The sequence below is a fragment of the Pinus tabuliformis genome, chromosome X (assembly GCF_031772625.1).
Source record: "Pinus tabuliformis cultivar Carrire ecotype Pingquan chromosome X, CPIR1, whole genome shotgun sequence".
NCBI lineage: Eukaryota > Viridiplantae > Streptophyta > Pinopsida > Pinales > Pinaceae > Pinus > Pinus tabuliformis.
This window is the reverse complement of record NC_142308.1, coordinates 1,267,272,994-1,267,285,703: the sequence shown is the minus strand read 5'-3', so window position 1 is coordinate 1,267,285,703 and position 12,710 is coordinate 1,267,272,994.

Sequence of the window (12,710 nt, the reverse complement as noted above, 5' to 3'; positions counted from 1 at the left end):
AACTCCATTTGAGGTATTTCTTGCATTGTTGGAAAGGAATCTGAGTGCATAAATAATGGGGGTTGATGTGGCATACTCTTGGATCATGGTGGTCAAAACAAGAAGTTTAACTTGTGGGTGACATAACTTTTGCATATGAACTCCATTTGAGGTATTTCTTAAGTTGTTGGAAAGGCATTTGAGTGTAGACATAGTTCTAGAGGGTGCCACGCTAAAGAGGAAAAGTTGTAGGTTGTATCTCTTCATTTTGTTGGATAATATAAAAGGAAAGACTGATTGTTTCTCCGTGGACATAGCCCAAACTGGGTGAACCATGTATATTTGTGTCTCTCTTGTTTTATGCATTTCTGTATTTGTGTTTCTGCAATATTTTGTGTATTTCATTCCTCCATTAATTGATTTCTAACATTACTCACATGTAGTTAAATAAACAATCCAAAAAGCTCTATCTGTTGATGTAGGGACCATATTGATTAACCACACTGACCATGAAACTAAATCCATGAGAAAATAATTCAATACATAAACATGAAGAGAGAAGGAGTAGGAATTAGTTAAAAATAAATTAGAATTCTAACCTATAATCTACCTGCTCGACAAACCATAACAGTCAATAGATAAGAAATTCCAACCAACGGAGATTAAGTGTGCCCCAACTGATATTGTTTCCCAAAGTAAAATTACGTTTGGTTTCTCAACCTCAATCAACATCCTTAGGGCCAATTATGTGGCTTGGAACCCATCCCATGAACATTGATAGAAAGAAGCTTGATTGAGGACACCCCATAAGGGCATGGGTGGCTCTAAATGCCCCCAAGATAAACTTTTATTTTCCTTCATTTATTTCTTTGTCAACATGTTTTTGTGCATGTCTCAAAGCAGACTCTAAGACAACCAAGGGCCCTCCTAGATTAGGGACCAAATCCACTCCTAAACCAGTAGAGGGTCCTGACGACTTCAAAGGACTCTTCCTTGGACTAAAATTATACCATTCCCCTTGATCCATTCCCTCGCCCCCCCCACCCCCATAGAATAACTCCCTTAAAACATAGTAGAGTTCACTAAGTAGTCCATGATGCCAATTTCTTAGTAAGGTTCAAAAAATTATTCAAGTTCACTGTAAACAAAGAATTTTTCCACTTTACTACCCACATAAGAAACACCTATTTCCCCACCCTCATTTATCTCAGCATGAGCAAGATAAATTCCAAGATAATCCCTATCTATTTTCAACTTTTTTGAGACAATAGGAGGAGTGGGCGCTTGAGACTTACCAAAACTGCCATATATGCGGTCCAATGAAAAATGAGTTATCAGTACCTTTCTAGAGGGGGGGAGGGGGGGGGATTGTGTTGTGGATGAGTATGTAGACCAAACTTAGCATGGCATAAGCCTAATGATCATCATCGATCCAAGCAATGGAACCATCACTAATAATAAAGTATTTACGTTCTTCAAGGATCTCGATCGAACCCTCCTTATTAATATCTTCTCTCAAGGCCATATTAGGAGGAAAACATTTTAATTGAGATACTTAGGTGCACAATGGGAAGGACTGCCTTTGACCCTTTTTATGCCCAATTATTCTTATGAAAAACTTGGGATAATTAGCAATGATGTTGTAGATATGGAATCTTATGTAATGACAATGAATGTGGAGATAATTTGGTATCTAAGTATAATGGCAGTATCCCAAGGCTATGATCTTTAAACTACCATGGATACTTCATTCAATAGTTCATCACAACAAATCTACTAAAAAATATTTAAAAATCCAAAATATACACTAAGAAGGTTAAATTTTCCTTAGATTTATGGACTCCTTAAATAATGTGTTATGCTTATGCATGCAATAGATAAAATATGGGAAATAGGGAATAGTAAATAAAACTCACAAACAACAATGAACACAAGATATGATTTGGGAAACCCTTACAGGAGAAAACCTAGTTGGAAGGTGAGGCTACTCTGCTCTCTCTTTCTTTGAATGGGAATAGATGCAAGTACAAAGGAGTGTGACCTATACCCGTGTGCTATTATAGTACAAAAATACTCCATGTTTTCTCTCTCTATATCCACTCTCCACTACCATAGTCATATATGGAATAAAATTCACTCTAATAGAATGGAACCCCTTTTCCTCCTAGTGTCTTGATTATAACACAACCCAATATACAACTAGTGGTTAAGTTTGATTCCTTGAACTCTTAATTAGAGTTTCAATATTGACTCTTCTAGAGTTAACTTCATCATGATCACATGGCCAACACCTTTTCCATAAATAATGGGGGCTGACGTGGCATACTCTCGAATCATGGTGGTCAAAATAGGAAGTTTAACTTATGGGTGGTATAACTTTTGCATATAAACTCCATTTGAGGTATTTCTTGCATTGTTGGAAAGGAATTTGAGTGTATAAATAATGGGGGTTGATGCGGCATACTCTTGGATCATGGTGGTCAAAACAAGAAGTTTAACTTGTGGGTGACATAACTTTTGCATATGAACTCCATTTGAGGTATTTCTTAAGTTGTTGGAAAGGCGTTTGAGTGTAGACTAGTTCTAGTGGGTGCCACACTAAAGAGGAAAAGTCTCCCTCTCCCCACCCCCCCGCACCCCCCCCCACCCCCACCCCACCACCCCCATAAAAAATGTCGTTTAATGCCTCAAAATACTTTGAAACCGATCCGAGGGATCAAAAATATGCTCAAAAATGAAAGTTATTTCATTTTGACGTTTTTGGCAAACAACAAAAAATTCAACTTGCAGGGTTGACTGGGTAGTCTATGGCTACCATGTGGAAGTATGTACAATGAAGTCATGATGATGTCATGCTGACATCAACATGATGACTAGGCAATATGGTTATCAAATGAGCCAATCTTGTGAGGACAAGTGGCAATATTCTACTCGTGGTTGAATTTGTTTTGGGGCCAATCAAAGGGCACCACGTGGCCCTCAAAATTTGTGTAAAAATTGTTTATACACCAGGTGAGCCTCTGCAGTGTTCAACCCCATGACCTCCAGTAACATAATCCACTGTTCCACCATTACACCACATGCATGAGTTAACCATTAGAGTTGTCCGATTTTATTTGCAATGGACCATTGGAGTTATTGCAGGTGGGTCGAGCCAACGGGCATGCTCGACTGACCCAGCCCCAAGAAATATAGTTACAATGTGACAACCACAATGGGAGTCGTGGCATAAGATAGAAGGGACGGGGTGTGTGGCCCCAACCCTTGGTTTGATTAAGTTGTCATGACCACCAAAAAAAGATTCGGGAGGGGTGGGCACATGGCACCCTTCCTGTGCCCCACCTACGACTCTATTAAATTTCATGTGACCAAAAGCGAGGGTCGTTGGGTGCATGGCCTATGTCCTATGCCCCATGATCACATATACGTCACATGAATAACCGTATGGTAGAAGAATAGTGACGCGAACCATGGTATTCGGTTAATGGTTCTACAATTCACATCTAATGCAGAGAGGATCATGGGTCAAACTTGCCACCTATACCTACTAAAATTTTTCCTTTCATATTCACCAAATGGCATTTTTGTTGCTAGTTTTGCAGCGAGGTCAAATTTGTAGAATAGTTAACCGAGAAATGGAGAATGAGGCCTAATGTGGCCATTTTCAGCCTTTTTGAGCCCAAGAAGAGCCTACACAAGGGTTTTTAATTGCTATAAACACAATGGTATTGTTTTTTTGCAATTTGAGCTTTGTATGTTGTTGTAATTTAAAATTTGAGGATATAATATAAAGGGCCACTATTGGAAGCGAAACCTAGAGACTTAGCACAAGAGGGGTGAACTCTGTCATCAATCAGTGTGTTGTGATGTTGCATGTTGTCTATTTTTAACTGTTAAAATATGCAAAATTTAACTTAGTTTGTGTGCTTTTGCAATATCGATCCATTGTCCATAATACATAAACTAGCTTGCAAAACTTTACAAGAGACCTTCAATTTTAATTTCAGATCAGTTTGGTATCAGAGCATGGCTGTTGTGAAGGTTTGATAGTTTTTGCATGTGTTTTCTTGAATGATTGCAAGGTCTAAATTGAAAAGAGGAGAAGGTGTTACTGAAGAACGAAACCCTCAAAATTGTTCAAGGAGGCCACAAACCCCACCAATCATGGCACATGAAGAAGGATAGGAGTTAATGTCTAAGGATTAGAGAGATTTTAAAAAGGCTTTCTATGATATGTATGAGATGGGGAAAGTGTTGTACAATGAGAGGAAAACAAGGTTGCAAGGAGGAATTTCTAATCATCTAAAAGGTAATGGTGGTGATGGGAGCAAGCGTCCACCTCTGTTATGCTCTTGACCTGCAAGAAGATACCTGAATACCAAATATGTGAAGAAATATACCCAGAACACAGAACAATAAGAAATAACAGCAAGTATTTTATTATTCAGAAAGGAAAGCAATGTTCACTTGCCTCTTCGAGGGGGAAACCTCCAATAGAGCTGGGTTCAATTACAAAATAATACACGATGCTCCTCAAGGGGAATCTCTATCCTTTATATAGGATTCATACATGCAATACCATGGGTCAATACCATAGTTCTTATTAATACCATCTATCTAATACCATGGCCCATTTGCAACTAACTGTGGTCCCTTCTTTAAATGCAGGTCAACCACTTACAATTATTAATATGGGCTTTTCTGACTCTTTACTTAACTATAACTATGAATCGATCCTATTACATAAATAAGGGGGTTAGGGTTGGACCCTAACATGCCCTCCCCCATAAGAATAGCCTTGTCCTCAAGGCTGAAGCTGCGGAAACTACTGAAGGACAGTGGCTGGTTCCCAGGTCGCATCTTCCGGAGAGGTGTCTTTCCACTTGACGAGGACATCCTTGATCGTGCGGCCACGCAGGTGCCATTTTCGTGTGTCAAGAACCTGTTCAGGTTGGAGCCAGATTGAGCCTTCTTCATCCAATTCAGGTAGACTGGTTTGAATTCGACAATGTTTCCCAATCACTTTCTTGAGGCATGAGACATGGAAGACTGGATGGATTTTTGTGGTGGGTGGCAAAGCTAGTGTGTAGGCGACTTCTCCAATGCACTGAAGTAATTGATACGGTCCGTAGATTTTTGGAGATAATTTTTGACAACCCTTGTCTTTGAGTTATGTTTGATTATATGGTTGCAGCCTCAAAAATACTTGATCCCCTTCTTGAAATTGGTGTTTTGAACGATGTTGATCTACCTGTTGCTTCATGCGGTTTTGAGCTTGATGGAGATTCTCTTTGAGGTGGGCTAGCATGGTTGTGTGGTTCTGTAGGAGTTGATCCACTGCTTGTACCTTCGAGCATCCCTTGATATAAGAAGTAGGTGAAGGAGGGAGTTGACCATAATCTGCTTCATATGGAGTCATTTTTGTGGTGGCATGATAGTTGGTGTTATACCACCATTCGGCTAGAGATAACCACTATACCCATAGATGTTTTTTTTCTTCTGAAGTGAAACACCTAAGATAGGTCTCCAGACATTTGTTGACTGCTTTACTTTGACCATCAGTTTGGGGATGATAGGAAGTACTGAGTTGTAGTTGGGTACCTTGTAGCCTGAAGAGTTCCTGCCAAAAGTTACTGGTGAAGATTAGGTCACGATCAGACACAATGGAAGTGACCATGCCATGCAATTTGAAGATTTGGTCCATGAAATATTGAGCTACCAAAGTTGGTGTAAAAGGGTGGGGTAGGGTGCAGAAATGAGCATACTTAGAAATTTTGTCCACAACCACCATGATGACTAACTTGTTGCCTGACTTCGGAAGACCCGCAATGAAGTCCATAGAAACCTCTGTCTAGATTGAGGCTGGGATGGGCAATGGCTGTAATGTGCCTGGGGATTTGACTGTTTCTCCTTTGTGGCGCTGACATACGTCGCACTCAGCTACAAAAGTAAGAATGTCCTTTTTCATGCCTATCCAAAAGAATGAACATTGAGTGCGAGCATAAGTCTTCTAAAAGCCTGAATGGCCTGTAGTGGGAGATGAGTGTAACTCCACCAAATTGTGACTTTTGAGAGTGGATGTTGGTGATATCACGACTCTGTCCTTGTAGCGAAGAATCTCATCCTGCCAAGAGTAGCCTGCTGTGGAGTTTGGATCCGCCCGCAATTTATTAATGAGTTGGGAGAGCAAAGGATGTGAAAACCATTCCTTGCAAGCCTCTTCAATCCATTCTGGAATGGGAAGAGAGATTGCGAGCATGGTGCTTTCCTCCTCAAATTGGTGTGATAACGCATCTACTACGACATTTTCGCGCCCTTTTTTGTAAATTATCTCATAATCATATCCCAGCATTTTGGCGAGCCATTTATTTTGTTGTGGCGAGGATAGGCGTTGCTCCAAAAATATTTAAGGCTTTGATGGTTTGTGTGGATTTGGAAATGCCGCCCCAATAAGTATGGTCGCCAGGTATCTACTGCATGTAAGATGGCCATCATCTCCTTCTCATAGGTAGATTATCCCAGATTTGTCCCACTTAATTGTTGGCTAGTGAAGGCTAAGGGTCGACCTTCCTGCATTAAGACCTCCCCAATACCTGTACCTGAAGCATCACATTCAATCACAAAAGATTTGGTGAAGTTGGGTAATGCTAATACGGGAGTGGAACACATGGCATGTTTGAGAGATATAAATGCTTGTTGCACTTCATCATTCTAGAGAAATGAATTTTTCTTGAGGAGGTGAGTGAGGGGTCTAGCAATGCAACCATAATTGTAGACAAATTTGCGATAGTAGCCCGTGAGACCCAAAAATCCTCTCAAGCTCTTTAAGGTCTTTGGTTGAGGCCAATCCTGCATTGCCTGGATCTTTTTGGGGTCCACCCTGACACCTTCACACCCCACAATGTGGCCCAAATACTCAACTTATTCCATGCCAAAATAGCACTTGGACATCTTGACAAATAATTTATGCTTCTGGAGCAGTTGCAAGAGCAGATCTACATGCTGAAGATGTGTGGCCCAGGTGCGGCTGTAGATGAGGATGTCATCAAAGAAAACAAGGACAAATTTTCTGAGATATGGTTTGAGCAGGTGGTACATGAGGCTCTGAAAAGTGGATGGGGCATTACAAAGACCAAATAGCATGACTGGGAACTCTTAATGGCCTTCATGAGTTCGGAAGGTAGTCTTTGGAATGTCTATTTCTTTCATGTGACTTTGGTGATAACCTGAGCGAAGGTCAAGCTTAGTAAAAAATTGAGCCCCATTTAGTTCATCCAGCAAATCATTAACAACCGCGATGGGAAATTTATCTCTGACCGTCAACTTGTTGAGGGCCCTAAAGTCTGGATACATACGCCATTCCCCATCTTTCTTGAGCACCATGATCACAGGCGATGAATAAGGACTAATGCTAGGACGAATGATGCCTGCTTCCAAGAGTTCCTTGATGATTTTTTCAATTTCATTCTTTTGGGCGAGTAGATATCAATATGGGTGGATATTTGGTGGTTGGGCCCCTAGGACCAAAGTAATGCTATGATCATGTTCCCCTCTTGAGGGTGGAAGCTCATGAGGCTTGTCAAAGACTGGCAGATGGTTGTTTAAGATTTGTTGCATCTCAGGTCGAATATGAAGAGAAGTGGGTTCAAAGACCTGGATGGCATTAAATTGGGCTATAATTCCATAGTTGCCCTTTTTTAACAATTTTTCCATCCTATGTGAGCTGATGATAGAGGGATCACCCGCCTGGAGTTTGCAGAGGCTATGTGTGTGGTTGTTCTGCTTAAATCTCATATATAACTCCTGGAAATCCATTGTGATTGGGCTGAGTGTGCAGAGCCATTCAGCACCCAAGACAATGTCACACCCTTCCATTTATATGGCAAACATGTGGGTCTTTAACTAATAATCCCCCATTTGAAGTTTGAAATTTTCACAACGGCCTTCACATTTCATTGTCCCCCCATAAGCAATTTGGACTTGGAAGTTAGAGACTACTCTGAAAAAACAATGCACTGCTTACGCGACTCTTTGATGAATAAAGTTATGCGTACTGCCACTATCAATCAAAACTATTACAGGGCGATGCTTAATAAAACCTCTGATTTTGAGAGTTTGGGGAGAAGAAATCCTTGCCAAAGCATGAAGCGAGATAACTAGTTCTTCAGGTACATTGTCCAGCTGGTTGTCCTCATCTTCCTCCTCTTGTTCCTCAAGTGGTGGGGCTTCCTCCAATGAACTGTGATCAGTAGCATCAATTTGAAACAATTTTGGCTCCTTACATTTATGCCTGGGGGAGTATTTCTCATCACAGTAGTAACACAATCCTTGCTTTCTTCTTTCCGCCATTTCCGCTGGGGACACCTTTTGAATCTTGAGTGTTTGGGTAGTGCTTTGAGCCTGGTTGGGGTGACCCTTGGCTATGAAATTTGGGTGATTGGACTGGGCCGCTAACGCACGTTCTACTTCACGAGCTATCTTGCAAGCATCTAGCCATGAGGTTGGGTGTTGCAGTTGGACATGGGCTTGTATGGCTTCTTTGAGACTGCTGACAAAACATTCCAAGTAGAACTGATCGTGTAGACCTCCTGTGCGGAAGACTAAGGCTTCAAAGGCTGTAATATATTTATTCATTGTTCCTGTCTGTCGGAGCTTAGTGAGACGACCCAAAAAGTTAGGTTCATGGTCAAAGCGATCCGTAAGAGCTTTTGCGAATGTCTTCCAAGTCACGGGCCTTCCATAGCAACGTTGATGCCACTGCCATCATTGCCATCTTTCATTGTCCAAGTACATGCTACCCACACTAAGCTAAGTCGCATCATTGTGTGAAATATTTCTCCATTTGTGCTAGCCATGTGGCTGGATGAGAGCCATCAATTTTATACATGTCCAGTTTGGGTGGTCACATCTGGGATTGTTGGTGGTTGCTAAAGAGGTGAAGAGAATGGCTAGATTCACCCTTAATGTTTTCATTGAAAGCATAGGCCTCCGAGTGTTCCTCCGACTTGCCCTTTGCGAGTTTGTCAGCTAAGGTCTTGAGTGATGACAGTACTGCGTCCAACTTTGTTTCAAAGGTGTTGATCTTCTCATTGGCCATAGCTTGAGCTCTAGTTTGTACCATGCACCGATCCAATGCTCTTTAAAATTTGGGACTGCCTGAAAGTTTTGATGCTAACAAGTGAATGGTACCACCTTGCTCAGCTCGTCGACCTGATTCTTATGGGCTAAGTCTCCTATAAGCGTCCTGGGAAGGTCTTAGACCTTTTTTTTTTTACTCTGAAAGGAGTTTTACTCCTCGCTTAGGAATACTGTAGTAGCCGAATCCCAAAAAAGTCAATTTTGCTCAATGTCCTGCGAGAATCACGCCCAGGTATAGGGGCCCACATAAATAGTCTAATCTGTCAGCTCCCTCAACTGCAGAGTATGAGTAAGAATGTGGCAGTGATCAAACCCTTGTTGCTAGATCTGAATGGTGGATCTGATTGTGGCGACTGCTACCAAACCCAATGGCTGGATCTAAATGGCAGATCTGATAGATCTGATCTAGCCAAGATGATGCGTGATCTAGAGAGAGACTCAGGAACTATGGTCTCAAGGAGTGTCAAGTGCTACAGATCGCAATATACATAGGGGTCTGACAGTAGTACTCGGCCCAATCTTTTAGGGCACTAACCAAGGAGGATCAGCCATACCCTTAGCCGTACAACCCGACTACCCTATCGTATGCGTGAGTAATCTCCCCGAGTGCTATTCTCAGTGTACTGTAGCAGAAAGATGGCCGACGATTTATCTATGGTGAGGTTTCAAGAGAGCCTAGGGGGCTTCCGATATACCCAGAGGGTACTTGGAAGACAGTCCATGCGTGGTTCTGTCTAATGCGCTACTACTCGAAGGGGTACCCACAGGGGTTACAAGGGAGTCCAACAAGCGTGACCACCTCTTTTATGTCTTGCATGCATGCCTCCCCAAATCTACAGGTTTATGCACTCAACGATGGATCCCGTGGTTTAAAGATGTCGGAACACGTCTCTAGCCAAACTTTTTTGTTGTTGCTAAAAATGGAGATCCCACCGACCCTAGGAAGTGCTCTGATACCACTTGTTATGCTCTTGACCTGCAAGAAGATACCAGAATACCAAATATGTGAGGAAATATACCCAGAACACAGAACAATAAGAAATAACAACAAGTATTTTATTATTGAGAAAGCAAAGGAATGTTCACTTGCCTCTTCGAGGGGGCAACCTCCAATAGAGCTGGGCTCAATTACAAAAGAAGACACAATGCTCCTCGAGGGGAGTCTCTATCTTTTATATAGGATTCATACATGCAATACCATGGGTCAATACCATGGTTCTTATTAATACCATCTATCTAATACCATGGCCCATTTGCAACTAACTATGGTCCCTTCTTTAAATGCGGGTCAACCAATTACAATTATTAATATGGGCTTTATTGACTCTTTACTTAACTATAACTATGACTCGATCCTATTACATAAATAAGGGGGTTAGGGTTGGACCCTAAAAACCTCCATCCCCTCCTTCGATTCCATATTTACCTCCATCATCACCTCCTTCTTCACCTCCTTCATCTCATAGACCTACTCCTCCTCCATCTCCAAAAGGACATGCTATGTCTCCTTTGATTAAGCTTGATGTGAAGTTTGAATTACCTATGTACAATGGGGAAGTAAATGTTGAAAAATTAGATAATTGGGTTACTAAATTGAAGTCTATTGTAGGATTCAAAAGATTTATGATGATGCCACTACAATCCATCTTTCTTCTCTTCGCTTGGAAAGTGCAACCCTCATCTGGTGGAAAGTCAAAACTTGAGAATATTTGAAGAAAATTGGTAAAATTATCTCTTCTTGGAATGGTTTTGTAGCTGCATTAAGAAGGAAATTTTTTCCATTAGCTTACATGAAAAAATAAATTTGGATTGGAAAATATTTAGACAAGCTAAAGGTGAGAGTGTCCAAAGTTACACACAAGAATTTAGAAGAAGAGCTTTAATCTTTGGTGTTGATTTGTCTTCATAAGACACTCTCCTTAAATACATAGGTGGATTACATAGTTATTTGATACATATTATACTTATGTTTAATCCCACCAATCTAGATGAAGTATGTGTTCAAGCAACTCATTTATAATCAAGAGGCAAGAATGTTTCTCAAGAGATAGCAAAAAAACTTCTAAATATAGAGACAAAGGGAAGGGGAAGTTTAAAGGAAAATGAAAAAATAATGATATTGTTAAGAAAGAGGGAGAGAAACTTACCTGTAAACATTGTTCAAAAGAAGGCCATGATGAATATCATTGCTGGAAATTACATCCAGAAATGAGACCAAAGAAGTTCAATAAGAAGAGGAAACAAAACAATGTAACTACAACTCAACACGATATAGGATCTAATTCAGATGATGAAACCAAAATCACATCCATGGGATTGAAAGGTATAGCTTCTAATGAAAGTACTAGTTCTTCTAGTAAGTCTATTGAACCTCAAAATGATAAAGAAAGAAGTGATATTTTCCATATCAAGGTCATTACAAAACATCCAAAACATGATACATTGTTTGATAGTGGATACCAAGTCAATCTTATCTCTGAATCAATTGTCAAGAATTTAATTTAGAAATTACACCTCATGTTAAACCTTAACCTTTGGGTTGGGCATGTGATGATGCCAAATTACAAGTGACAAGAAAATGTAAACTCAAATTCACCATCACTGCTAATTTTATAGATGAGGTAGACCTTGATGTTATACCACTTGATATTTGCGGGATTGTTTTAGGGAGTCCATACTTGTATGACCGAAAAATCATATTTTATCATCATGAGAAAAAATATCATATTTTTAAATATGGAGTTGAGTATATTGTTAGAGCACATCGCAAGAAGATGAAATTATCACTTGTTAGTGTTGGTCAAATGAAAAGGCTTGTAAATTCTAGTAATATTTTTTTGTTATTAACAATTAAAGCTAAAGATACTATTGAATCATAAGCTTTCATAGGATGTGAATCTAAGCTCAAGCATTAATTGGTTGATTTGATTAACACTTATGGCAATATGTTTCAAGAACCTAAGGGGTTACCACCAAAAAGAGGACTCCAACATGAGATTCACCTGTAGCAGGATGCACCACTTCCAAATATTGGCATGTATAGAATGTTAGTTTTGGAGAATGCAAAAATCAAAAAGAAAATTTAAGAGCTGCTTGAAAAAGGGGTCATCATTCCTAGCACATCTCCTTGTGGGTATCCTATTGTTTTGGTCAAAGAAAGATGGTACATGGCGCATGTGTGTGGCTTTCTGAGCTTTGAACAAAATCACAGTAAATAATCATTATCCTCTTCCTCGCATTGATGATTTTCTAGATTAGTTAAAGGAAGTTGTTTACTTTACTAAGTTAGATTTGAGAAGCGGTTATCATCAGATAAGGATTGTAGAAGATGATATTTGGAAAACTGCTTTCAAGGAAAAAATGGGTTTGTTTTAATGGTTAGTTATGTCGTTTGGGCATTGCAACACACCTACCACATTCATGAGAGTTATGAATGATGTGTTGTGACCATTCCTTTATGATTTTGTCATAGTATACTTAGATGATATTCTAATTTTTAGTAATACTTGTGAAGAGCATGTCAAGCATGTGAAAAAAGTTTTAGATGTCTTGAAAAAGGAAAAGTTGTATTTGAAGATGTCTAAATGTGAATT